Below are 25392 nucleotides of genomic sequence, written 5' to 3' on the forward strand. Positions count from 1 at the left end.
TGCATATCTTCTAAAATAATCTTGAAATTCCAGGGCTATCTTCAGTTCAATGAGCTCTTTTAATCTCTATAATCATAATCTTATTCCAGATAGAAGACCAGGACATTGGACATTTCAGCAGGCATTTTAAAAAGTAGCAACACTAATTTTTATGCCAAATGTAAGGATTATTCTTTAGAAATAAGTGAGACATCTTAAAGAGAGCTCACTGATGCCCAAATTCTATCTTTTCGCCATGGTTGTGAGATAGAAGGAAAGAGCAGCAGCTGGAAAATGAGGCTGTTATATAGCCATTTACAGAGAAAGACTCATTTTGAGTACAAAGAACTGCACCTGGAAAGAGGATAAAGTGGTTTCACAGACAGCACCCAGTAGTTTGAACGGTAGAAGAAAATAGGTACCATCACTCAAATAAAATCCACATGGGCAAAAGTTACACATTGGACTTCTTGACCAGCGTTAATATGTAGCCCACATTTTTACTTGGGAAGACACAAAAGACAGGCTAAGATTTAGAAATTCATCTCAGATCAGAGGCCTTTTTTCTATTTTTTTTAACATAGGAGTGACATGTTCATGTACGTAACAGGCTAGCTCTGGCACATAGAAATAACAATAAGAGTGAATGAGAGGCTATAAGAAGACACTCAGTAATCTTTTTCTTTTTCATTCTTTTTTTTTTTTTCTTTTGAGACATAGTCTTGCTTTTTTGCGTAGGCTGGAGTGCAATGTCTCACTGCAACCTCCACCCCCCAGGTTCAAGCGATTCTCTTGCCTTAACCTCCGGAGTAGCTGGGACTACAGGCGTGTGCCACCACACCCAGATAATTTTTGTATTTTGATTAGCGAAGAGGGGGGTGTCTCACCATGTTGGCCAGGCTAATCTCGAACTCCCGACCTCAGGTGATCCTCCTGCCTCAGCCTCCCAAAGTGCTGGGATGACAGGCGTGAGCCACCACACTCAGCCCTTCAATAGACTGAGAAGGATGGGAGAGAGGGCAGATTGGAAAGGTTGAATGGTTTAGGACTTGGTTATCCATTTGACTTGGAGATGAGGTATAGGAAATAATCTAAAATGGCTATTTTAAAGTGTTCTGGTGAAGATATTAACAAGTATAAAGAATACAGATGAAGAAGCAAGTGTAGAATGAAGATAATTAGTTTAACTTTCGGTGGGTTGTTTGAGGTGTTAATGGGAATTTGGTGACAGCTGGGAATTTTGGTCTAAAGCTCAGATTGGGGATAGAAATAAATTTTGGGAGTCATTAGCATATAGGAATCAGAGAAAACTACAGGAATTGAAAAATCATTTGGGGAGAAAATTTGTAGGAGAAGAAAAGATAACTTAGAAATCATTTCTTTAAACCCACATTTAAAAGCTAGATCAAAGAAGACAAATTAGTGAAAACTTCTCAGGAGGAACCATGAAAGTAGAAGGAAATATAGTGGAATGTCATGAAAGCAATGGAGACAGTTGTTTTGAGATGTAGGTAAACAACTGTGGGGTGCTATAGAAGGACGAAATGAATCCATTGGATCTAGCAGGTAAGGAAGAGGTGACCAGAAAAGTTTCTGAGAGCAAGTTCAGTAGAAATGTGGGACTCAGGGTCAGATTGCAGTGACTCAAGTTGGGAATCTGGAATGAGAAAGCGTTCACAGCGAGTGTAGTCTATTCCTTTAAATAGTTTACTTGTAAAGCCAAGGAACAGACAGGGCTGGAAAAAAAGGTATTTTAAAATATGTGGATGATGCTAACTTATTATAAACTGACAAAAGAAGCCAAAGGAGAAGAATAAACAGAACAATCATGTGCAGGAAGTCAAAGATGAAAGGGGAAGGGAGCCAGGGCCTGGAAGAGCAGGGCTGTGCTGCCTCTAACACTAGAAAGGGAAGAATGGGTGAAGAAATAGAGGTAAATCTGAATGTGAGAATACGTTACACCCTGCAATGGCCATTTGCTAAGAATAAAAGAAATAGAAAACAGATTAGAAGCTTAAAAACAGAGGTTTAAAGGAAAAGAGAACAGAGTAAGAATAGGGAATAATTGCTAATTCACTGTAAATACAAACAGAACATTTAAAGGAGCTAATCAACATTGTCATCAAATTTGTACCAATAGCTTCTGGGGAAAAAAAAGAAGAAATAAACAATGTATTGATCTATTTTTGGAAATAGCAAGGCAGGAAGTCAAGGTGGGGTGGAGCTATTAATGAGACTGGCAAGGATGTAGTACGGTATGGTTTAAATAGGAAGAGAATTAAAGCCAGAAAGGGCAAACAGACAGGAAAAATGATGAGGTAATAAAGCGTGTAAATCTTCAATGGGGTCTCTGAGCCAATGTAGTGGGAATGAAGGAATAAGAGCGATGAAAGGACAAGAAATGACATATTAAAACATTGAAAGTTAATTATTTCAGACGTAAGATATTATGATGCAGAGTATGGTAGTGTGAGAAGGCCCCAGACTGTTAGGGTTTTAAGGGTGGGGAATAGCAAGGATATTCTGTGTCCAAAGTCAAAGAAATGGGGACAGGCTGAAAGAGCGCTCATAAGGCCCAGAGAAAGGGGAGGTCCAGCTAGAAAGGAAGCAGTGATCTGTCTGGAACAGTAGCTGCGTGCTGAAATTTGAAAGAGAAAGATATCTATATTTCTTTTTTAAACTGATAGATAGACTGAGCTAATTACAGAAGGGTTTGAAAACCTATTGAGGGATGAGAGCTTTCGTCTAGTGGACAATTGGAAACCATAATGTTTCCAGTGGACAATTGGAAACCAAAATGTTAAGCAGCGGGATGCCATGAAGAAAGTGATGTTTTTGACACATTTACCTGGATGGAGACTGTGGAGGTGATTTCAGAGAAGAGGAGTCTATACCTTCATGGTGTCATCAAGAGGCTCAGAATACAGGAGATGGGGGTCTGAGCTTGGGAACAGTGACATGAATCTAGACAGCCCCAGCTAAGAGAAGACAGGATTTGATGACAAATTGTATACAGGGGAGATAGAGAAGGAAGAGTTAAAGTGGTTCTAACGTTTCCGGGCTGAGACACCAGAAAACTATCTTTCTATTAGGAGATATGGGGAAATTAGAAAGGAAAGGGTGGGGGTGGAGAGAGGGAGCTGGGGAATCAGAAGATCTGCTCTGATGCTTCTTGTTTGTGCTATGAAAAAATTAATTTCTTATGAATCCACAGGATGTCAAAAGCTCATAAACAGAGTTATTATCATGTTGTTTTATTTTATTAAAACTGATGTGTGACAGAGCAGTACACTGCTGAGAGATTGTCAGTAGCAGATATCAACCTGGTGTGAAGAAATCAGAAGTTGGGTGCCTCATTTGGTAATTTGGAAAAAATACTTCTGGTAAACAGACTGTTAATGATGTCCGTGTTCCAATTAAAAAACTTTTTTAATGGAGGATAATATGAAAAAGACCATTTAATCACACCTTGATTTTTTTTCAGTCACAGCTGCATATGGGTAGCAGGCACCATGCAATCAAACCTTTGATTGCAAAGCATAAAATTTTTACAGGCTTTTTTTCCCCTACTAAGTGAAAATTTGGGGTCTCCTCTATGTTGCATTTGGGTAATAATCTGGGACAAAATATTTGAAAGTGTGTAAGTGGGCCTAGTTCAAATATTTTTTTAAGAATCGTCTTTGATGGTTCCTAGTTACTTAGGTTGTGGAAAAAAAGTAGATTAATGAATATTGTAAATGAACTTTACTGTGTAATAGATTTAAAATTGGGCTAGATAGATCTGTAGTAACTAAGAGTAATGAAAATATTTCTTGAATTGGTTGTTTCATAGCAGAAAAATGACGGCATTTTATTATATTTTTGGAATTAATTTTTTTCTAAAATATTTCCTTTAACTTTATTTTTATAGAACTAGAACGTGTCTTTTAAGAGCATGCGGTTTTATAATTATGTGGAAGTATGCTACGCAAGGGAAAAAAGGCTCTTGCTGTAAGTAAATTTTGCCCTAATTATTGGACCATCAAAAGTGAGAATAAATGTTGCCAGTATTGGCTTGTGTTTTCCTCGTGTGGAGTAAGATTCAAAATTTTCCCCACGTAGAGTGTGATTTTCAGAATTTTTACTTTAGTTTTATGTTTTGAATCTCTGATTCTTCAGGGATTCGGAGAGTCATTGAAATACCTTTTCTAATTATTTCTAGAATAAAGAGTAATAGTAGTGGAGTAGTAATAGTCGATTTGTTTTCTAGGGCTGTATCAAATTACCAAAACTCGGGTGGCTTAAAAAGAGAAAAAATTATTCTCTCACAGTTCTGGAGGCTGGAAGTCTGAAAGCAAAATGTCAGCAGGGCCATCCTCCCTCATAAGGCTCCAGGGAAGAATTCTTCCTTGCTTCTTCCAGCTTCTGGTGGCTCCTGGCAATCCCTTGTGTTCTTTGGTCTGTAGTAATATCACTCCAGTCTCTGCCTCTAGCTTTGCATGGTGTTCTCTGTATCTCCAGTTCTTCTGCATCTGTGTCTCTGTGCCCAAATCTCTCTCTCCTTTCTTCATAAGAACACCAGGCATTGGATTTAGTGCCCACCCTAAATCCAGGGTGATTTACACCTGAAATCCTTAACTAATCACACATGAAAACACCCTATTTCCAAATAAAGTGACTTTCTGAAGTTCTGGGTAAACATGAATTTTGGGAGGACAATGCTCAACCCATTAAAAGTAGTAGTAATCATGTGTTAGGCTTGTATTATTTTATGTTTTGAAAGTTATCAGCCAGAACAGCTGTAGAGGGGAGGGCCTGCAAGGGTAAGTGGCCAAAAATGTGGAGGCTTCAGGATATAACACAGGAAGTGGTCTGGCAATAGAGCCGTCCCTCAGGCCTTGCATGTTCCATAGAGGATTCACCAGATGGACCTGCAGCAAGATCCTTGGCCTTGCATAAGTCTTCCAAGACCCCCTGACATTTCTATATGTGGAAATACAGTCAGCAAGTTCTACCCTGATACCTAAATGGAATTCACCACATACTAGACTAGACCAAAAACGGGGTAAAATGAATGTAGAGCTTGGAAGCACACCAATTTAGCCACTCATTCAAGTGTCACTGTTTTTCTTAACAAATATGCTAATAGCACCTAACACTTGTGAAGTATGTGTTTTCTCATGGAGTGTCACATGTATAAGCAAGGTGGAAAGGTGAACTGGGACTCAGAGATTGGTGAAAGAACATGTGGCTCATCAATGAGTCCAGTGTTTCCTTAGCATCTGCTTGGTTCTAGGCTATGGCTAGGAGGTCTCTGAACCAGAAACAGATTAAAGGTTGGCTGATTACTGGTCCAGTGGCCATTCATTATATCATATGCCTTACGCAGTAGTGGCCATGAAATGGGGCTCTGGGGTTGGAATCTCAGTTGTTCAGTTCGCCTCTCTGAACCTCGGATGTTTCATATGTAGATTGGGAATGATAATAGTAACTACTTCATAGGCTTGCGGTAAAGATTAAATCAGTTTATAGAAGTCCAACATTTAGAACGGTGCCTGACACATACCAAGTGTTCAACAATATTCAATTATTATTACTGCTCTATACGAGGAACTTTAGTTGAGCAAGAGTGTGTATATCTTCCTTTACCTCAAGAAGGTGATTATTATTATCAATACTAACATATTTGCATAGTGCTTACAATTTGCAATCATTTTTATACAATCCTTTTAAAACCCATTCAATTTAATCAGTACAGTTATAGGCTAAAATACTGTATTTCAGAGAAGTCAAGTGACTTGCTTAGGTACATTGAGTTAGTAACAGTTGTGGACTGAAATCTACGTTGTCAGCCCCATAAGCTACTCCTTATATATTAGGTGAGAGGGAAAATAGTTGGTGAATATACAGTAACTCTATCCTAGGCTCAGCGATATGGAAAATTGAACCGAGAAGCATCCCATGAAATGGAAAATGAACTGATTTCAAAGTCAGAAAACTTGCATTTTAGCTTCTTCTCTGACATTTGAGCTGGAAAATGATGTCCATGCTTTTGCAAAGTTAACTATTAATGAGATGAATCCTCACTCCTCAGGTCCATGTGATATATTTCAAATGGTAGAGCTCTGAGTTGTTAACATGCAAATCCTTCATTCATTTGCTGAGTTTGTATTTTCTGGAAAACGGCAGTCTGGCTTGTGGAGCAAACATATTTGTATAATGTGCTGGTTGCCATGTGTTTGGGAGAGGTTCCCATGCATTGCTGTTGATGCAACAAGGATGGGGCTTTTAAATGTTGATACTATGAAAATGTAATGTGATTGGACTTGGACAAGTGCCTGAACAGACCACCCATCATATTATTTTGCTGCCAAGCAAATTCAATTGAGGGCTTTGAAGTTTCTTGATAGGGAATAATTCACCTTTCATTTTAAATGCATGCTGAGTTGTACTGAAATATTCATGCTGAAAAGTACTTTTTGTTGCATATTTTTTCAAAGAACTTTCCCTTTTTTCATTTTTATTTTTAGTATTTACTTGGAAAAAAAATCCTACCCTGTTGAGGGAAAGAGAATACTTGGTTTTAGGTGTACCATAAGACTTTAATTAGTGTTTGAAGGTGATCTCTCAGAAGAATGACCTATTTTGTGACCTTTCCTGTGTTTGTTCACCAGATCTAGTGACTGGAATTTGCCTTATTCCTTACTTCTTGCCCTGCTACATACTCTTCCATATTCAGAGGAAATTCTCCCACTGGAGACTAGTGTTATACCTGGCATATAGCAGGCATTTAATACATGCTTGATCATTTGAATTGTGCGTCCCATCTCAGTAACACAGGTAGTTCTGGGTCTTAGCTCCCTTCTTAATTTACCTGTGCCCCTGACTACTGAGAACAAAGTTTCTATTTTGAGAACATCCCCATTACTCTCACACTTTCCTTCCCCCACACTGTGAACCCTGATTCCCTGAGTGACAGCTCATACTAAGATTTACCAGAGCCACCTGCTCCAATAAGTACAATTGTGACTGGCGTGTAGAGGGTGTGAGAGCAACTAAGCAACCATTATTTGGGAAAATACTATGAAATCATATCTTCACAGTTGCTTACAGTAACTCACAGCTACAGAAGCACATCATTAGTTTCTCAGTTGGAAGTCTTTTTGTGGCAGCACATGATTTCTTTCGCCCTTGAACTCCCTAAAGGTTTTTTCTTTACTGTCTTTTCTTGTTAGGCAGTTTTGCATAGTGGTTAAACATGTGGATTTTAGAACCACATTGCCGGGGTTTGAATGGCTCTACCACTTACTGTGTGATCACAGGCAAGTTACTTTCCTTTTTTTCCTGCTCCAATTTTCTTATCATAATTCTTATTATGGACCTAATAACATTACCTAATAAATAGGAATTAATGTGAGATTATATAAAGTACATATTTATATACCTATAAAACAAAATCTAGCATAAATACTCAATACATTATAGCCATTATTAGTCACAACTTCCAAACAGCCCTTAATCCTCCACCACTACAATAAAATCTCTGCTGTTAAATTCCCACAAACATGCAGCCTTAGGGGTACAGATGGGATGCTGAACAAAGTTCGTAAGCAAAGGAAAAGTTTAGGTCTCAAGAAATCTCAGAATAGAAGCCATCATTCATGTCCCTGACAGTCACTGGAAATAAAAGGGGTAAAGTACTGATAATTCTCTTAATTGGTGATTCCAAATTTTACATGCATAGAATCTCTCGGTGAGCTCATTAATATGTGAAGGATTTGATATGTTTGAAGTGGGGCCCAATAAAGTGCATTTGAAACAGGGTCTCAAATGAGAGAATGGTGCAAATAGTCTACAGATCGCATTTTGAGAAAGCTTTTCTAGATTTTGGTGAGGTACCGCTCTCCTCTTGCTCATTCATTCATTCATTTGATATTTGTTCTGAATACCTGCGATGGGCAAGAAATATCATGCCTGGAGCTTCGGAGGCTCCAAAATGAATTAAACACTGTCTTTGTTTTCAAGAAACCAAAAATATAGTGAGGAAGATATGTCACACATATTTTTTAATTTTGTAAGGAAATGAATGAAATGCACTACATATATTCTATAGCTAAGCAGTGTAATTAGAGGGCAAAACTTGATCAGTTGGGTTAACATAAGAATGGACTCCCTAAATTCACAAGGGACACATTCAAGAATCTTGATTTAAGAAAATGAATCGTAATATTTTAATAAAATGGACCTAGAATAAACCATAAGATCTAAAAAGTTTTCTATACTAGAAATGTGAGAATGTAAATAGGGAAGGCTTAGAAATACCCATCAAAGCGGACCCTCAATTAGCTCAACTATTTTCTTACTTCATCTTTAACAATTGAGTTAGTATTTGCTCCCAAAGTATGACCATGAAGAATTTTCCTTCCCTGTGTGCATAAATGATTCCGTTCCTAAACCCACCACCAGGGAAATCCTGAGAAGGAGAAAGTGTCGCATCCAACAGTCATGTACAGTAGGATGGTGCTGTTTCTGGCAGCCTCACTGTAACAATTAAAATAGAATAAACCTTTTAATTTCTTCTTCCACCATTATTAGATCCTCTGCTCTTTGACGAAAGTCTTATTTACCTTTGCAGCCTGTTCATTTGCAAGTCACTGTGAAAGTGAAATTACTGGCTGGGCTTAGTAGCTCATGCCTGTAATCCCAGCACTTTGGGAGGCTGATGCAGGTAGATCACCTGAGGTCAGGAGTTTGAGACCAGCCTGGCCAACATGGTGAAACCCCATCTCTACTAAAAATACAAAAATGAGCCTGGTGTGGTGGTGCGCACCTGTAGTCCCAGCTACTCGGGGGGCTGAGGTAGGAGAATCACTTGAGCATGGGAAGTGGAGGTTGCAGTGAGCTGAGATCACACCACTGCACTCCAGCCGGGGCAACAGGGTAAGACTCTGTCTCAACAACAACAACAACAACAACAAAAAGAAAGTGAAATTACTGATTTTAACAATCATGTGTAAAAATGATGATTGGCATTTTTCTGATTGGGACCTCAGGCAGTATCTAATTTAACTATAAAACTTGAAATGGAAATTCAGAGAACTAAGTGACCTGTGTAAGGACAAGTAGCTGAGTGGTAACAGGTCACAGTGTCTCAAATCCAGGATTACTGATACATTATTCTTTGTAATAGGTCAGTGGACCTATTACATATTTATGATCATGCATCCCTACTAGTAAAACAAATAAACATTTTGAGCCAGTCCTTCCAACATCTTTGTACTTATGTGTAAAATGTTTACATGTGCTACTAACTAGTATATTAATTGTATTATACAATATATTTTGAAAATAAATTTTTAAAGGATGAAATTTAAAATAAATAGTATACAGATGTAGACATTTTTTCATCGCCCTGCTTTGGAGCAAGGCCACTCAGACATTTATCTTAATAGGGCAAAATGATTTATGTCATTTATGTCAGGGAAATAAAAAGTCCTTAATGATTATAAGCAAGGGGTAACATACTTCCATCCCTAGTGCCTTATTTCCATAACACCTTGGTCCAGGAATGTTTATTAAATGACTGGCTCAGGACTCATTTCTGCACTTTTTTTCACTAGTTTTTTTGTTGTTGTTAAGTTATACCACTCTAGTTTGATAAAAGAAAAGATTAAGACCTTTATTTGTGAAACTCAGAAGGTAGATTTTATGCTGTGTATTGAAAAGTGCATTTTTTTTCTCTAAATACCACACATATCTGTTTCATCTCTCTTTAATTCCTGGGAGAGCTGATGAAAGAGAGCTGTTTTTCTCCTTAGGAATTTCCTTCGGATTATTCTTATTTCAGTACACTAATCTTCTGTTTTTAAGTTTCTTCTACAGAAATTACACATATCTCAAAGCCAGAGGATTTTTATTTCGAATTTTCAAAGGGTAGCAGAAGGAAAGGAATGCCTTTAGACCTAAGATCTTGTTTCCAAAGGAGTCCTTAGAAGTAACAGGGAAGGCTTGGAGTTTGGTAATGAAGGAGGTAGTGGGAGTGGGTGGAGGGAAAAATAGATATCAATATGAGCAGATTCTCTCTAATGTTTTACAGAGTGTAAAGGGTCTTTATAAACACAAACCGCAAGGAACCTGGGATCTGACAGCTGTTGGAGGAATGCCTGTGAGGAAGGAGGAGGAACAGAAGGTATGGTTGCTAATTTCCAAAAAAAAAAAAAAAAAAAAGAGATGTCAGCCATTTTAATGGGAAAAATAAAGCCCCACGGGATGAGATGATAGATGACAGAGCACAACTAGCAGCATTCATAATGCTGGGACCAAATATCTTTCATGAAACACTCAGACACAGGTCTTTAGTGTATGTTTCCCTGAGTTGGTAGAGAAATGGCATGGATTGATCCCATGCTTCACCAAAGATACTGGAGTTAGACTGGAAAGTGAAGGAATAATTAGCTTGTGGAAATAATCATTAAACAGATAACCTTATACTTGTTCACTCAGACCCCGGAGACAGCCAGGTAAAAATTTCCATCTTTTTCTTTCTCTCTCTACATACACACATAAACAAATTATAGTAGATAGGTCATGGGAGATTACTGAATTGCACTGCTTAATTTTCTTAATTTACAACTGGGACTGATGGGTGGCAGCTAGTTCTGACTCATACAGGTTTTGCACCATCAAAGGTTTATATCCTCTAAAATAAAAGTGACAAGAAAGAGAGTGAACTATCAGAATAATTCCTCCCAGCTGCAAGATTTGGAGCTAAGTACTGTCAAAGGCAAAATGTGCCTGATCCAGTTAAGAACTCCCTCATTCTTTATGGAATTTGAGTATTAAATGAAGCCCCAAGATTTCTGGGTTCAGATTCCAATTGTTTACTAACTAAAATAAAAGAGCCCACAAAACTGTTCAGGAGGCTTTGTGCTTCAAATCATTCTTACCAAACATGTTGATGAGTTAAGTATAAATTAATCAGAAACATATGGTTCAAGTTTCTGTGAAAATCCACAGGGTATATTAAGGGAATTAAAGGGAAATGTGTTAGGCCAAACATATTTAAGAATTTAGCAAAACTGAAATCTACCAAAATAGTTTAACGTTTTCTGGTGCATCTATTCCAGTTTATTCTTTTTTAATAGTGTGTTTTCTCAATTGCCTTAAACTTGCATTTTTATGTGATGTGATACATCCATAAATAATTGTAACATATAATAATGAAGTTGCCAATCTCGTTCTTTATATGAATCTGAAGTAATCAGATTTATCACAGCAAAAGATGCTCTAGTTAGAAAAAATTCAAATATATAAAAACATTAAGGAATTTGGACCAATCACAAATAAGCTAAATTGTGAAATGGTGAACTCAAAGTTATGTAATATATTGAATTTAAGTAATTTCAAGTGTATACATTATTTTTATTTATTCATCAAAATTTAGTATTGTTTAAAGCATTGTCCATAGGTGTTTTGGAGCAAGGAAGATTTTTTAAGAATAAATAAATAAAATGTGGCTCATGCCTTCAAGGAATATAGAAGACTTTAACTCAAACTATGTTAAATTATCATAAACTCAGAGATATGATTACTTACTACATAGTTTAATTATAAATAATATTATAGAATTTCTTTTTAAAGTGGCTCTTCTAAAGTGGGGAAAAGTCTATTATTCCCCAAGGAAAGCATTCATAGAGTTAATATTCGTGTAACTTAGCATATTACAGAAGACAAATTTTTCTCACTGTAAAAACAAATGGAAATTATCTCATACATAAAATGCTTAAACATAGTCCGACTTTTTAAAATTCACAGTGCTTCAAGCGAAAGAAGATTGGGTTAATTAGATTTTGTTATTGTCAGACCCTATGATATTTTAGGGTCCTTCAGTGACTCCTTCTAATTTCACTAAAGAATATTATGCACAAGTGAATATATAAAGCATAGTGGGGAAGAAAATTTCTTACTTGTTTTCTACTATCAATATATCACTCAGAACTATAGTTCATGTGAATGATAAAAAAAAAGAAGAGGAAACGTGAGCTTTAGGTGTCAGAAGATACCTAAAGATAACTCTCAAAAAGCATCTCACCAAACTATATTTCTGAAGGAAACATGAAGTTTTATGTAAGGTGTATGCACTGAGGCACTTACCTCCATATAAAAATATAATTGTCATGGTGTTTATCATTTTCAGACTTTCCAGGTGTCCTGGAGAGATTATTTTCCTTCTTACCTCATCTTTCTTGGAAAATGCAACATGTTAGGCTGACAATATCTTTCAGCCAATGGCATTCGATAGAGGCAGCTCCCTGGATCTGAGCCTTTTTTGGGGCTGTGGTAATTTAGGGTCCCTGCTTAAAATGGACCCCTTCCCTGACAGAGAACTAAGGCATGGGTGAGGCTGCTGCAAAGAGTCAGGCAAGCAGGACCCAGCCAAACTGTGGGGGTGACATTGCCACCCCAGTGTGTCTGGAAGGCAGAACATTGAGCCAAAGAGGATTGTTCTTGAGGTTCAAGGTTTCATGGAGCTTGCCTTGCTAGGTTTTGGACTTGCTTGAGATCTGTCACTCTTTTTTATTCTTTCTTATTTTTCTCTTTGGAAATCCGAATGTCTATCCAATGCCTGTCACACAATTGTATTTGGAAAGCAAATAACCAGCACAGCTGGAGAGAAATTTTGCCTTAGGATAAATTGTACCTTGAGTTTCACCCCTATCTAATTTAGATGATATTTAGATGCTAATTTGGACTTTAGACTAGAGTTGATGCTGAAATGAGTAAAGATCTTTATATAATGTACGATTGGGCTTCTGAAACCCAAAAATCTTGCATCTTCTCAATCTAGCTGTCACCAATGGCTTTCTCAATCTTTTTTAATTAAACAAAAAGATATGGGCTTATCTCTTACTTCAGAGATATTTTTAAATAAAAGAAAATGCAATCAGATGCAGAAAGAAAATACTATCTTCCTATGAGGCAGTTGGGAGGGCAATGAGCACAGAGCAATTTCCCAGGGGGCTCTTGGAATGGAATAAATGTATTTTGCATGTAAGAAGGATATGAATTTTGGAGGGCAAAGGTGGAATACAGTGGATTGAATGTGCCCCCATCACAAAGTTAATATGTTGAAATCCTAACCCCCAATGTAATGGTATTAAGAGGTAGGCTCTTTGAGAGGTACTCAGGTCATTAGGGTGGAACACTTATTAATATTAATGTCTTTATAAAAGGGACCCCCGAGACCTTTTCCTCTCTCTTCCTGCCATGTAAGAACATAGCAAGAACAAGCTGTCTATGAACCAGGAAGCAGGCCTTCACCAGACACCAAATCTTCCAGTGCCTTGATCTTAGACTTTCTGAGCCTTTAGAACAATGAAAAATAAATTTCTGTTGTTTATGAGACACTCAGTTTATAGTATTTTGTTATACCAATCCAAGCTAACTAAGACACTGTCATTAGTTGGCATCCAGGCAGTTATGGTCCTTGAAATATATGTTCTGATTGAGTCCAATCCTATTGGAGAGATGATTATGTCATGGAAACCTCATTGTTGGAGCTGTTAGCTTGAAGTGTAAGGGTGCTAGGAGGGTAGAAAGCAACTGCAGTACTATGGGCAGCTCTGATGAGTGGAGGAGCAGAGCCTTGGAGCTCCCAGTCTGTGGAGAAATCAGACAGTGCGTTTATTATTATTATTATCAGTATGTGGGCAACTATAAAGTAGATCATTTGGTGCCCCTGTGGAGGTGTTTAGAGGCATTTGTGGGGAATTATCTGTGTATCAGGAACTGAGGGCTCTCTAAAGACCATGACTAACTCAGATTCCGGCTTGTCTGGCATCAGTACCTGAGATCTCATCAGTGAGTGTAAGTACAGCAGCTGAATCTTCAAAGAGCTTTGGTTCTTAATGGGCATAGGGGGCTGGGAAGTAGTGGAAACAATAACAGGAACCAAATGAAGACACCAGAGTCCCAAGAATGGCTTCAAAATTAAGGTACAGTTTTATTCCAGGAAAAATGCAAGGAATTCAAATAAGAGTGAAGTAGGGTAGAATATTGGGGTAGTAGTGAGAAGTAGGAATGAAATTTGGTAAACCTCAAAATCAATTGTCTAATTTAGTTAACTTGGGACACAAATTATGCACCAAGACATTAAAGATTAACTTTTTCTTAGAGGCAATTCCAAAGCAGCTCAAGAAACCTACTTCATTGAGAATATGATTCAGCATTTCAAAAATTTTTAAAAAGACTTCAATGATTTTAAGTATGAGAGAAACTGATAGAACTAAAAATTTGTCATAGCCTAATCTGTCTTAATATATGTCCATTTCATCATATTATTTTCTATATTTGTCTATATTTTGTTTGTTTGTTTCTTTTTTTTTTTTTTTTTGAGACAGAGTCTCACTCTGTAGCCCAGGAGGGAGTACAGTGGCATGATCTCAGCTCACTGCAGAGTCAGCCTCCGGGGTCAGGTATCCTTCCACCTCAGCCGCCCGAGTAGCTGGGACTACAGGTGATGTGCTCGGCTAATTTTTTGGTTTGTTTGTTTTGTTTTGTTTTTGTAGAGATGGGGTTTTGCCATGCTGCTCAGGCTGGTCTTGAACTCCTGGGTTCAAGTGGTCTGTCTGCCTCAGCCTCCCAAAGTGCTGGGATTACAGATTGAGCCACTGCACCTGGCCAGATTCTTATACAATAAAGATTCCAGGAAAAAAAATAGACCAGATTGTGGTATTTTAAAAATCGCTCAAATAATTTAAAAACAGAGATTGCAAAAACAGACATGTTAATGGTAATAAAGAGAGCTCTGTTATTAGGAAGATAGAGTATCTTGAAGACTTATTCTACAGATAGAATGTAAAAGAGAAAAAATAGTTTTTTGGAATAGTATCTATATAGTTTAGATTGACCAATCAATTACTTGGAACATTTCATCTATTTTGCTTTTTGGTAGAATCACAATACTTGGAATTTGAAATGATGAGGCAGTCACTTTAGCTATCCTAATGAAATTTAATCTACCTTCAGCACACCAATCAATTGCTTAGTTATTATCTCTTAAAGTTAATATGGAAGTCTACTTCACTTGAGGGGAATATATTTTCGGCTTCAGATTAAGGAGGATGAATTTAGCAAATGAATATTTACTTCCTCTGCAGTGAAGTGAAAATAAATTAATGAGAGTTAGTGACTGTACATACTTCTGCTTCGTGTTGTCAACAGCATTTATTTGTCATCACTCTCTTCCTCAAATGCACGCTCTCTCACACCTCTCTGCAAGGATGTCCTTTTCCACCTTACCATCTCAGCAAATTCTTAACTTTCATATAAGAAGTTCCTAACCTTCCCTCCAACTGCTCAGAATTAAGTACATCCTGCCCTGTTCTCAATATGTGTTTTTTATACTTTTAACAATAATTTCAAAAGTATACATCTATCTCCCTGTTTTTGTGATGGTTGCATAACACAGCGGTAAAAAGCCCATGCATGGGCACTAGAAAACTTAGACTCAAATAAAAGGAACTGGCTCTGAGATCTTGGGCAAGTTCCTCAAATCTTGAGGTCTTTGTGTTCTCACCTTACATAATGAAGATGATAATTTAATTTACCTTACAGGCTTTTTTTAAGGAATAAATGAGTTAATATATGTAAAGAACCCACTTATATTAATATATGTAAATGAGTTAACATATGAAAGATTTGTATTTTCTCATCTATTATATCTATAGATTTACATATATATAATTCTATAGTCTATGTTTATCAAAAAATGTATTGGTATAAATATTGCTGAAAAATCTTAAGTTGTATACTCGTATTTCTCCATGCTGTATTTATATAGCACAAAGAGGGCACTTGACAAGACACAGTTAATGTTGTAGAACGTTAATTCTACTAGTAAAAGTTAAAAAAATCCTTTGAAGCTATCCACATTAAAAAAATTAAACAGAAGACTGCCAGATCTTCAATACATACTGCCTGCCCTCCTCTGAATTTAAATTCTCAACCTTACTTTAGAAAAATAATGTTTACCTCTGTTTTGAATTTTTACTAATCCAACCAGGCAGAAGAGACCTAAATAAGCTTACGTCTTAACTAATTTTTTCTTCATTTCTTCTAAAACATGTGGAATATGTTTGCTTTACTGTTTAAAAGTGTTGTTTTATTGATCTTTTTATATGATCCCTTTACAGCAAGAGGTTTTGATATAGTCAAATAGTATGCTATAGATTATGTAATAATAATGATATGTTATTAAGACCTGGTGTATATTTTCCCTTATCACTTGCCTGCCTTTCCATTGATGTTTTAATTTCTATCATCCCACTCTCAAACCTTTTCCCAGTTATTCCAGGAAGTGGGTTCCCAGTGCTAGCCAGCTGCCTTTCTCTTGGCATTGCTTCTTCAGGAAGTAACAATCACTGGGTCTATTACTCATGTCAATTCTTCTTCCCATCTTCAAATTCTGATTTTGATAGAAGAACAGCTTTTTCCTTTGCTCCTTTATTTTGAGAATATATTTCAAGAGCCTATTATTTTCAGCTAAAATACTTTTCCTGTGGTTTGGCACTCATTTCTTTCACCCATCGCTAAAGCTAAAATCCCTTATCTTGCTTCTAATTATTTTTACATATGGCACCTCCAAGTTCACATTACTAGATTTCTTTATATTTTTTGAAGGATTTCTGCATGTAAAAGTTTTATGTCCCTTTCCCACTTTAGTGTGGTGGCCTATAATTTCCTTGTTCTAGTTGGTTTTAACTTGAAATATTTTCAATTGCTGAATCTTGAGCTCTTTCTTAAATCTGTTTCATCTTCCTATGGTAGGTTTCCCAGAAGCCCTCAGAAAACCAAATCAAGATGCTTTTTTCTTTCTTTCAAAGTCAGTCCTCAATTATTCCTATCATATTCTGAGCTGGATTCATACTGAACTCGTATCTGGTCATCTTATGTATATTTTCCTAAAAGTTGGATAAAATATATTTATGTTTCCTGCCCTCTTCATTGTGGTTTGTTGGCCTCAAAAACCCTTTACATAATGTACGATTGGGCTTCTGAAACCCAAAAATCTTGCATCTTCTCAATCTAGCTGTCACCAATGGCTTTCTCAATCTTTTTTAATTAAACAAAAAGATATGGGCTTATCTCTTACTTCAGAGATATTTTTAAATAAAAGAAAATGCAATCAGATGCAGAAAGAAAATACTGTCTTCCTATGAGGCGGTTGGGAGGGCAATGAGCACAGAGCAATTTCCCAGTAATATGGGGCCTCTGATGTAGGCTAAGAAAGCGCGGAAAGCCACACAGGAATATAATTAAAGAACTTAAAAATCCAGAATAGATTCTCATACTTCTGGTTCTGCATTAGTCATGGAAGTTACTATATTATTATAGTACTTTTACTGCTAAAAAAAATTCCCATGTCAAATTCTTCTGCTCTCCTTCTCTCTCTCCTCTACTGCAATTTTAATGTCTATTTCATATAAGCACACTTTACATATTATTTCATTTAATCTTCACAACAATTTACAAATTAGACATTAGTACCTCATTTGCCAGATGAGGAAACTGAGGCTTCAAAGATTAACTTCTCAAACTGATTCAGCTAGAAACTTAATTGGGACAAATACTAACACATATATATTACATATACCCTCTATCCCCTTTCCTGCCCCAATGCATTTTTTTTTTAAGTGTAGAATTCCATAAAAAAGTCAGAGACATGGAAACTCCAAACTGGTAAGCCACAGAAGTATTGGCTGTAGTTTAGTATTAAAGCGCTTTCCTGATGGCCAGAGATTTGGGACTCCAGGAAGTTTCTTTTTGTAGGCCTATGTGAACAAAAACACATGAGTTACCATAAAGAAAGAATATAAAATATTGTGAGGGGCACCATGCCAATGATTCCTAAGTAAGATAGGAGGAACTGCAGACCAGAGATTCTATTGTAACTATCATTGTATCCTCCCACTAAGCACATTAGCTGATGCTACCCAATAGGTACTTAGTAAAAGTTGAATTAATTAATAATGAGTGTATAAAACAAGGTGAATCAAAGAAAAAAGAATTGATGATTGCTATGGAATCAGACAGGGACACTGAGAACATCAACATCTGATCTAGTATCTGACACATATTAGTGGTAGCAATTGAGATTGAATACATGCATGAGCTTTGGATAAGTCTGCTTTTAGGTAGACACCTGAATTTACATCTACCCATCAACCAGTGATGGCTTTTTTTAGCCACCTGAATGGGATTCAGCAATTTACACCTGTGCTTTTTGTTCTTCAGATGCTTCCACAGCCTTTGAGTACTGAAGGAATGGGTAATTGCAGGGGAGGCGGGGACTCCATGGCGTTATCCATGCTGGTCCTAATTCTGTTGTCACAGCTCCATAGAATTCATTTGTGACCCCAGGCCCTGGGAAGAGAGGAAATCTTCAAGCTCCCTTCATGCAGTAGAGAATCACTATTCTAGGACTAAATGAAAACCAGCAGAGAAAACCCCCTATAATTTGCCGAGACCAGAGGTATGCACATCGCTATAGTGGGGTCTGCTGAGAAGTAGCGGGACACAGCAGTTATGATCACAGGCTCTGCAGCCAGGCTACCAGATGCTAATAGTGTGACCAGTATTAGCATCCAGTGCACAGTGCTTAAATAAGGATCAAATGAGCCAATGTATACAAATTGGCTAAAGCAGCGCCTGACGCTTATTAAGCTCTGATTCCATTAGCTGTTAGTAGTAGTAAGGCAACTATTTGTAAAACGGAGAGAAGGAAACCAATGTGATTGGGGTATACGAGGGGTGTGAGATAGGAATTAGAAGTATGTACATAGAAAAGAGGCAGTAGTAGGAGAGAATGGAATGTAGCCAGATGTGTGGAGACATTATTGTTCCTGATGCTGTCTATATTGCTTTGTTGGCTTGCCTTTGTATTAATTCCAAGCAGGTCCAGGTTGGGGAGTCCATGGTTTATACTGGAAGAGGGGAGGAAGATAAATGTCAAGAATAGGGAGAAGGGCAGTTACTCAGAATTTCTGCTTGGTTCTGGCTTTCTAAATAGGCCTACTCAGCTGTTGGATAGGAAAATAGCTGGTAGGTTTCCAGATGTGTGTCAGGAAAAGGAGGAAAAAAAGTAATGACCTAGCAACCTGACATTAGGATCATGACAGGGACATGAACTACGATAAAAAAGCTGAAAGAGCTCACAAAATTTTAATAAACAGCCCAGCACTCTTTCTCCTCAACCCTCGACCCCAACCACATTTCTGGCCAAATAAGTTGTTAAGATGCTGGTAATTCAAACATGGAAAATTCCATGGCTACTTTAATTCTGTTAGAATTTTATAAAGCCACCTTCATACAATTAAACTGAACTCTATGTACCCAGTGCAAACAAGGGAGAAATTTTACAATTACCTGGTTTGCTTGATCGATTCAGACAGCCAAACTGGGTTAGTCATTTTGGTATGATTACTTGATCCAAAAAAATCCACTTGGAGGCTTGAATTATCTAGTTTAGCTGTCTAAATTGATCAGATTAATCAAATTTTAATGAAGTTTTGGGTTGAATTTCATCCAGGTTTGATTTTTTATTCAATCATTGTCTATATCTCTAGCTGAAAATAGCAGTACAATCAAAGGGAGTTAAAGCAATCTGAGATAATTTAGTAATACTATAAAGCACTTTGTCTTTATTCAGTTATTACCAAAAAAATGGCAGTGATTATATCCGAAATATACCCATATGGTCTGTCCCCTAGATCTACAAAGTTAATCAAATCAGTGTAGTCAGAAATCTGTTTTCCTTGATCAGCCGTATTCTTGCATGCCCTTGATCAAGCGTTTGCTGCTGAGACTAAGAGCATCACAGAACAGCAGCTGTGGCAATTGCTGTGACACTTAAAATATTTTCCATGATTATCTTTTTCTCCCACAATCCCTTCCTTCTTTGCTGTCTCCTCCATATATTCTTTTCTCTGTTTTTTTTTGTTTCTCATTTTAATTTTCCTTTTTATTCATTTTCTAATTTTGTAAGAGTTCTTGTGGACCTATTTATGTCCAACTGCTAGGGGCATTCAGTGCCTGGGGTCAAGACAGGGTGCTAACATTCAAAAGCAGTGCAAATATTCAGAAGACTAACAAGCACTGCTCTCACACGTCTCCTAGGAAAAAACTTCAAAGTGGCCTTTGTTTTCCATTTTTTTAATTGTAGTAAAATACACATATAATAGTTACCATCATAACCATTTTAAGTGTACAGTGTAGTGGTATTAAATACATTCCTAATAATTTGCAACCATTACCACCATCCATCTCCATAACTCTTTTCATCTTGTAAAACTGAAACTCTATACCTATTAAGCCAAAGCTTTCCATTTTTGCCTTTCTTTAGCCTGTGGCAATGACTATTATATTTTTTGTCTCTATGATTTTGACTACTCTCAGTATCTCATATAAGTGGGTTCACACAGTACTGGTCTTTTGTAACTGGCTTTTTCACCTAGCCTAATGTCCTCAGGGTTCATCTATGTTTTAGCATATGTCAGAATTTCCTTTCTTTTTATAGGCCGAATAGTATTTCATTGTATTTGTATTACCACATTTTGCTTATCCATTCATTCGTGATAAACACTTGGGTTGCTTCCACGTTTTAGCTATTATCGATAATGCTCATATGAACATGGATATATAAATACCACTTCAAGACCCTGCTTTCAGTTTTTTGGGTATATACCTAAAAGTGGAATTGCTGGATCATACAATAATTCTATTTTAAATTGTTTTAAGAAATACCATACTGTTTTTCACACTTGTTATTCTCTGTTTTTGTAAATAGTAGCTATCCGTATTAGTAAGGATTTTCCAGAGGAACAACCAATGAGAGAGAGAGAGACAGAAATTTGGAGATTTGTCATAGAAATTGTCTCATGTGATTATGGAGGCTGAGAAGTGCCACAATATGCCATCTGCAAGCTGGACAACCAGGAAAGCAAGTGGTGTAATTTAGTCTGAATCCAAAGGTATAAGCTTCAGAGTCTGAAGTTTCCAGAATCAGGAGTTTCTATGTGTGAGAGCAGGAAAAGAAGGATGTGCCAACTCAAGGAGAGAGAGAAAATTTACTCTTTGACTACCTTTTTGTTGTATTTGGGCCCTCAATGGATTGGATGATGCCTACTCACAATGATAATGATGGATCTTCTTTACTCAGTCAACTACTATTAATAATAACTTCTGAAAACATCCTTAATGACATATCCAGAAGTAATGTTTTACCAGCTACTTGGGCATATCATAGTCCAGTCAGGTTGACACATACAGTTAACCATCATACCAACCTAATGGGTGTAAAGTGTTATCTTGTTGTGGTTTTGATTTGCATTTCCTTAATGATTACTGATGTTGAGGATTTTTTCATATGCTTATTGGCCATTTGTACATCTTTTTTGAAGAAATGTCTATTCAAGTCCTTTACTCATTTTTCAATCAAGTTTTTTTTTTTTTTGCTGTTGAGTTTTAGGGATTCTCTATACATTCCAAACATTAATTTTTTATAAGACATTTGATCGTAAATGTTTTCTCCCATTCTGTGGGTTGCCTTTTTACTTTGTTGATACTGTCTTTTGAGGCACAAATTTTAAAAATTTTCATGAAATCCAATTTGTCCATTTTTTCTTTTGTTGACTGTAACTTTGGTGTCATATGCAAGAAGTCATTGCCTAATTCATTGTTTTAAAGATTTTGCCCTAGGTTTTCCTCTAAAAGTTTTATAGTTTTAAGTCTTACACTTAGAATTTTGATCCATTTTGAGTTAATTTTTTATATACGGTATTAGATAAGGGCCCAACTTTCTTCTTTGGCATGTGTATACCCAGTTTTATCGTAACTATTTGTTGAAGAGACTGTCCTTTTCCCATTAAAAGTTCTTGCCACCCTTGTCAAAAATTATTTGGCCATATATGTGAAGGTTTATTTCTGTACTCTTTATTCCATTCAACTACATGTCTGTCCTTATGCCAGTACCACACTGTTTTGTTTACTGTAGCTTTGTAATAAGTGTTGAAATCAAAATGTGTGAATCTTTTAACTTTGTTTTTCTTTTTCAATATTGTTTTGTCTATTTAGGATCTCTTGAGATTTCATATAAATTTCAAAATGGACTTTTCTATTTATGCAAAAAATATTATTGGAATGTTGACAGGGATTACATTGAATCAATAAATCACTTTGGGTAGTATTGGCATTTTAATAATACTAAGTCTTTTGATCCATGAATATGGAATGTGTTTTTATTTACTTACATCTTTAATTTCTTTCAGCAATGTTGTGTAGTTTTTATTTTACAAGTCTTTCATCTTTAGTTTCTAAAGTGATTAGAAATTGACTTTTCAGTGCTATTATAATGGAATTTTAAGTGTTATTTTCTTTCAGATTGTTCATTATTGGTGTATAGAAATGCCACCAATTTTTGTGTGTTGATATTGTATCCTGCTACTTTGCTGAATTCATTTACTAGCTCTAATAGATTTCTTATGGAATCTTTAGGATTTTCTACATATAAGATCATATAATACGCAAACAGACATAATAATTTTACTTCTTTCTTTCCAAGTTGGATGTCTTTTGTTCCCTTGTCTTCACTAATTGCTCTGGTTAAATCTTTTAGTACTACGTTGAATAGAAGTAGTGAGAGTGGGCATCCTTGTCTTTTTTTCTGATCTTAGAAGAACAGCTATAAGTCTTTCATCATTGAATACAATGTTTGCTGTTTGCTTTTTATGTATGACTTTTATTATGGTCAGGTCGTTTCTTTTGATTCCTAGTTTGTTGAATATTTTTATTGTAAAAAGGTATTCTGCATCAATTGGGATAATGATGTGCTTTTTGTTCATTCTGTTAATGTGGTATATTACATTGATTGATTTTGTATTTGAATCATTCTTGCATTCCCAGATTAAACCTCACTTGGTTATGGTATATAATTCTTCTAATATGTCACTGAATTAAGTGTGCTAGTATCAATGTTCACAAGAAATATTGGCTTGTAATTTTCTTTCCTTGTAGTATCTTTATCTGGCTTTAGTATCAGAGTAAAGCTGGTAAAGCTGGTCTCAGAAAGTAAGTTAAGATGTTTTCTCTCCTCCTTTTTTTTTTTTTGGAAAAGGGTAAGAACAATTGGTATTAATTCTTCTGTAAATGTTTGTTAGAGTTCACCAGTGAATCCATTAGGTTCAGAGCTTCTCTTTGTTGGGAGATATTTGATTACTAATTTAATTTCCTTACTAGTTATAGGTCCAATCGGATTTTAAATTTTTTGATAATTTAGTCTTGGTAGATTTTATGTTTTTAGGAATTTGTCAATTTCATCTACTGATCCAATTTATTGGCATACAATTGTCCATGGTATACTCTCTTATAACCTTCTTGTTTGTGTAGAATTGGTAGTCATGTTTTCATTTTCATTTGAGTAGCTTCTCATTTTCTTAGCTCAGCCAACTGAAGTTTTGTCATTGTCGTTAATCTTTCCAAAGAACTAATATTGGAGGGCTTATAATTTTCTCTATTGTGTTTCTATTCTCTATCTTGTTTATCTCTGCTCGAATTTTTATTTTTTTCCTTCCATCTGGTAGTTTTGTGTTTAGTTTGTTCTTTTTCTAGTTCCTTCAATTGTAAAGTTAGATTGATGATCTGAGACCTTTCTTGTTTTTTAATGTAACCAGTTATAGCTATATGTGTCCTCCTTAGCACTATTTTTGCTGCATCCCATAATTTTTGGTATATTTTCATTTTCATTCATCTCCAAATATTTTCTTCATTTTTTGATCCAATGGTTGTTTAAGAGCATGTTGTTTTATTTCCACAAAGTTGTGAATTTTCCAGTTTTGCTTCTGTTACTCATTTCTAACTTTATCCCAGTGCTCTCACAGAAGATACTTTGTATGATATCTATCTTTTAAAATTTATTGAGACTTAATTTGTGGACTAATATATGGTATGTCCTGGAAAATATCCCAAGTGCACTTGAGAAAAATATGTATATGTCTGTTAGATCTTGTTGGTGTATTGTGTTAAGTTCTCTGTTTTCCTACTTTTGTCTGGTTGTTCTATTCATTATTGAAAGTGATGTATTGAAGTGTTCAATTATTATTGAAGAACTGTCTGTTTTTCCCTTCAATTATTTCACATTTTCCTTAATATATTTTGATGGCCTGTCATTAAGTACATAAATGTTTATGTTATCATATAAACTGTTATATCTTCTTGATAACTTGACTCCTTTATCATTGTATTATAACCTTTTTGTCTCTTGTGATCTTTTTGACTTAAAGTCTATTTTGTCTGGTATTAGTGTAGCCCTACTTGCTCTATGTACTATTTTCATGAAATGTCTTTTTCCATCCTTTCAATTTCAATTTTTGTGTGTCTTTGGATCTAAAGTGAGTCTCTTATAGACAGCATATAGTTAGATTGTGCATGTTCTTTTTTTAATCCATTTTGCCAATCTCCCTTTGATTGAAAAATCTAATCAATTTATATTTAAAGTAATTACTGATAAGAAAGAATTTACTTCTGAATTTTGCTATTTGTTTTCTATGTAACTTTTGTAGCTTTTGTGTCACCCATTTCATGCATTGCTGTCTTCTTCTGTATTTAGTTGATTTTTTGTTTAAACTTCTTTCTCATTTCCTTTTGTATATATTCTATAGCTATTTTCTTTGTAATTGCCAGGGAGATTATATTTAACATCCTAATGATGTAACACTCTGATTTGAATTTATACCAGTTAACTTCAATAACATACAAAAACTGTACTTCTTTAATAGCTCAGTTCTTACCCCATTCAATTGTTGATGTCACGAAATTACATCATTAGAAATTGTATGCTCAAAAATATAAAATATAAAATATGAATTTTTCTAAATACATTAGAATAAATTATGTAGAAAACAAAATGTGAGGTTACACATCAAAGTTGCAATAATATTGGGTTATAGGACAATACTTTTTAAAATGTCTCTTAAATAAAAGTAGAGTTACAAACCATCATTACAATAATATTATACCAGCTTTTATTATTGCCCATATATTTACTTTTATTGAGATCTTTATTTCTTCATATGGCTTTGCATTACTGTCTAGTGTCTTTTTTTTTTTTTTTTGAGACAGTCTTGCTTTGTCACCAGGCTGGAGTGCAGTGGTGCGATCTTGGCTCACTGCAACCTCTGCCTCCTGGGTTCAAGTGATTCTCCTGAGTAGCTGGCACTACAGTTGCGTGGCACCATGCCCAGCTAATTTTGATATTTTTAGTAGAGATGGGGTTTCACCATGTTGGCCAGGATGGTCTCGATCTCTTGACCTTGTAATCTGCCTGCCTTGGCTTCCCAAAGTGTTGGGATTACAGGCGTGAGCCACTGCACCTGATCCTGT

The 25392-nt window shown here is 36.0% G+C and overlaps 1 long non-coding RNA gene across 2 annotated transcripts in view; it reads left to right on the top strand.

The window, feature by feature from the left end:
* The window catches only part of LOC129047939 (uncharacterized), a 215800-nt gene that overhangs the window by 13739 nt on the left and 176669 nt on the right, over window positions 1-25392 (top strand). For both annotated transcript variants that reach the window (XR_008509856.2, XR_008509855.2), the window contains exons 2-3: window positions 3890-3969; window positions 10055-10147. This is a non-coding gene — a long non-coding RNA (uncharacterized LOC129047939). The remainder of the gene's footprint in view (window positions 1-3889; window positions 3970-10054; window positions 10148-25392) is intronic.

The sequence above is a fragment of the Pongo abelii genome, chromosome 1, assembly GCF_028885655.2.
Source record: "Pongo abelii isolate AG06213 chromosome 1, NHGRI_mPonAbe1-v2.0_pri, whole genome shotgun sequence".
NCBI classification, from domain to species: Eukaryota; Metazoa; Chordata; class Mammalia; order Primates; family Hominidae; genus Pongo; species Pongo abelii.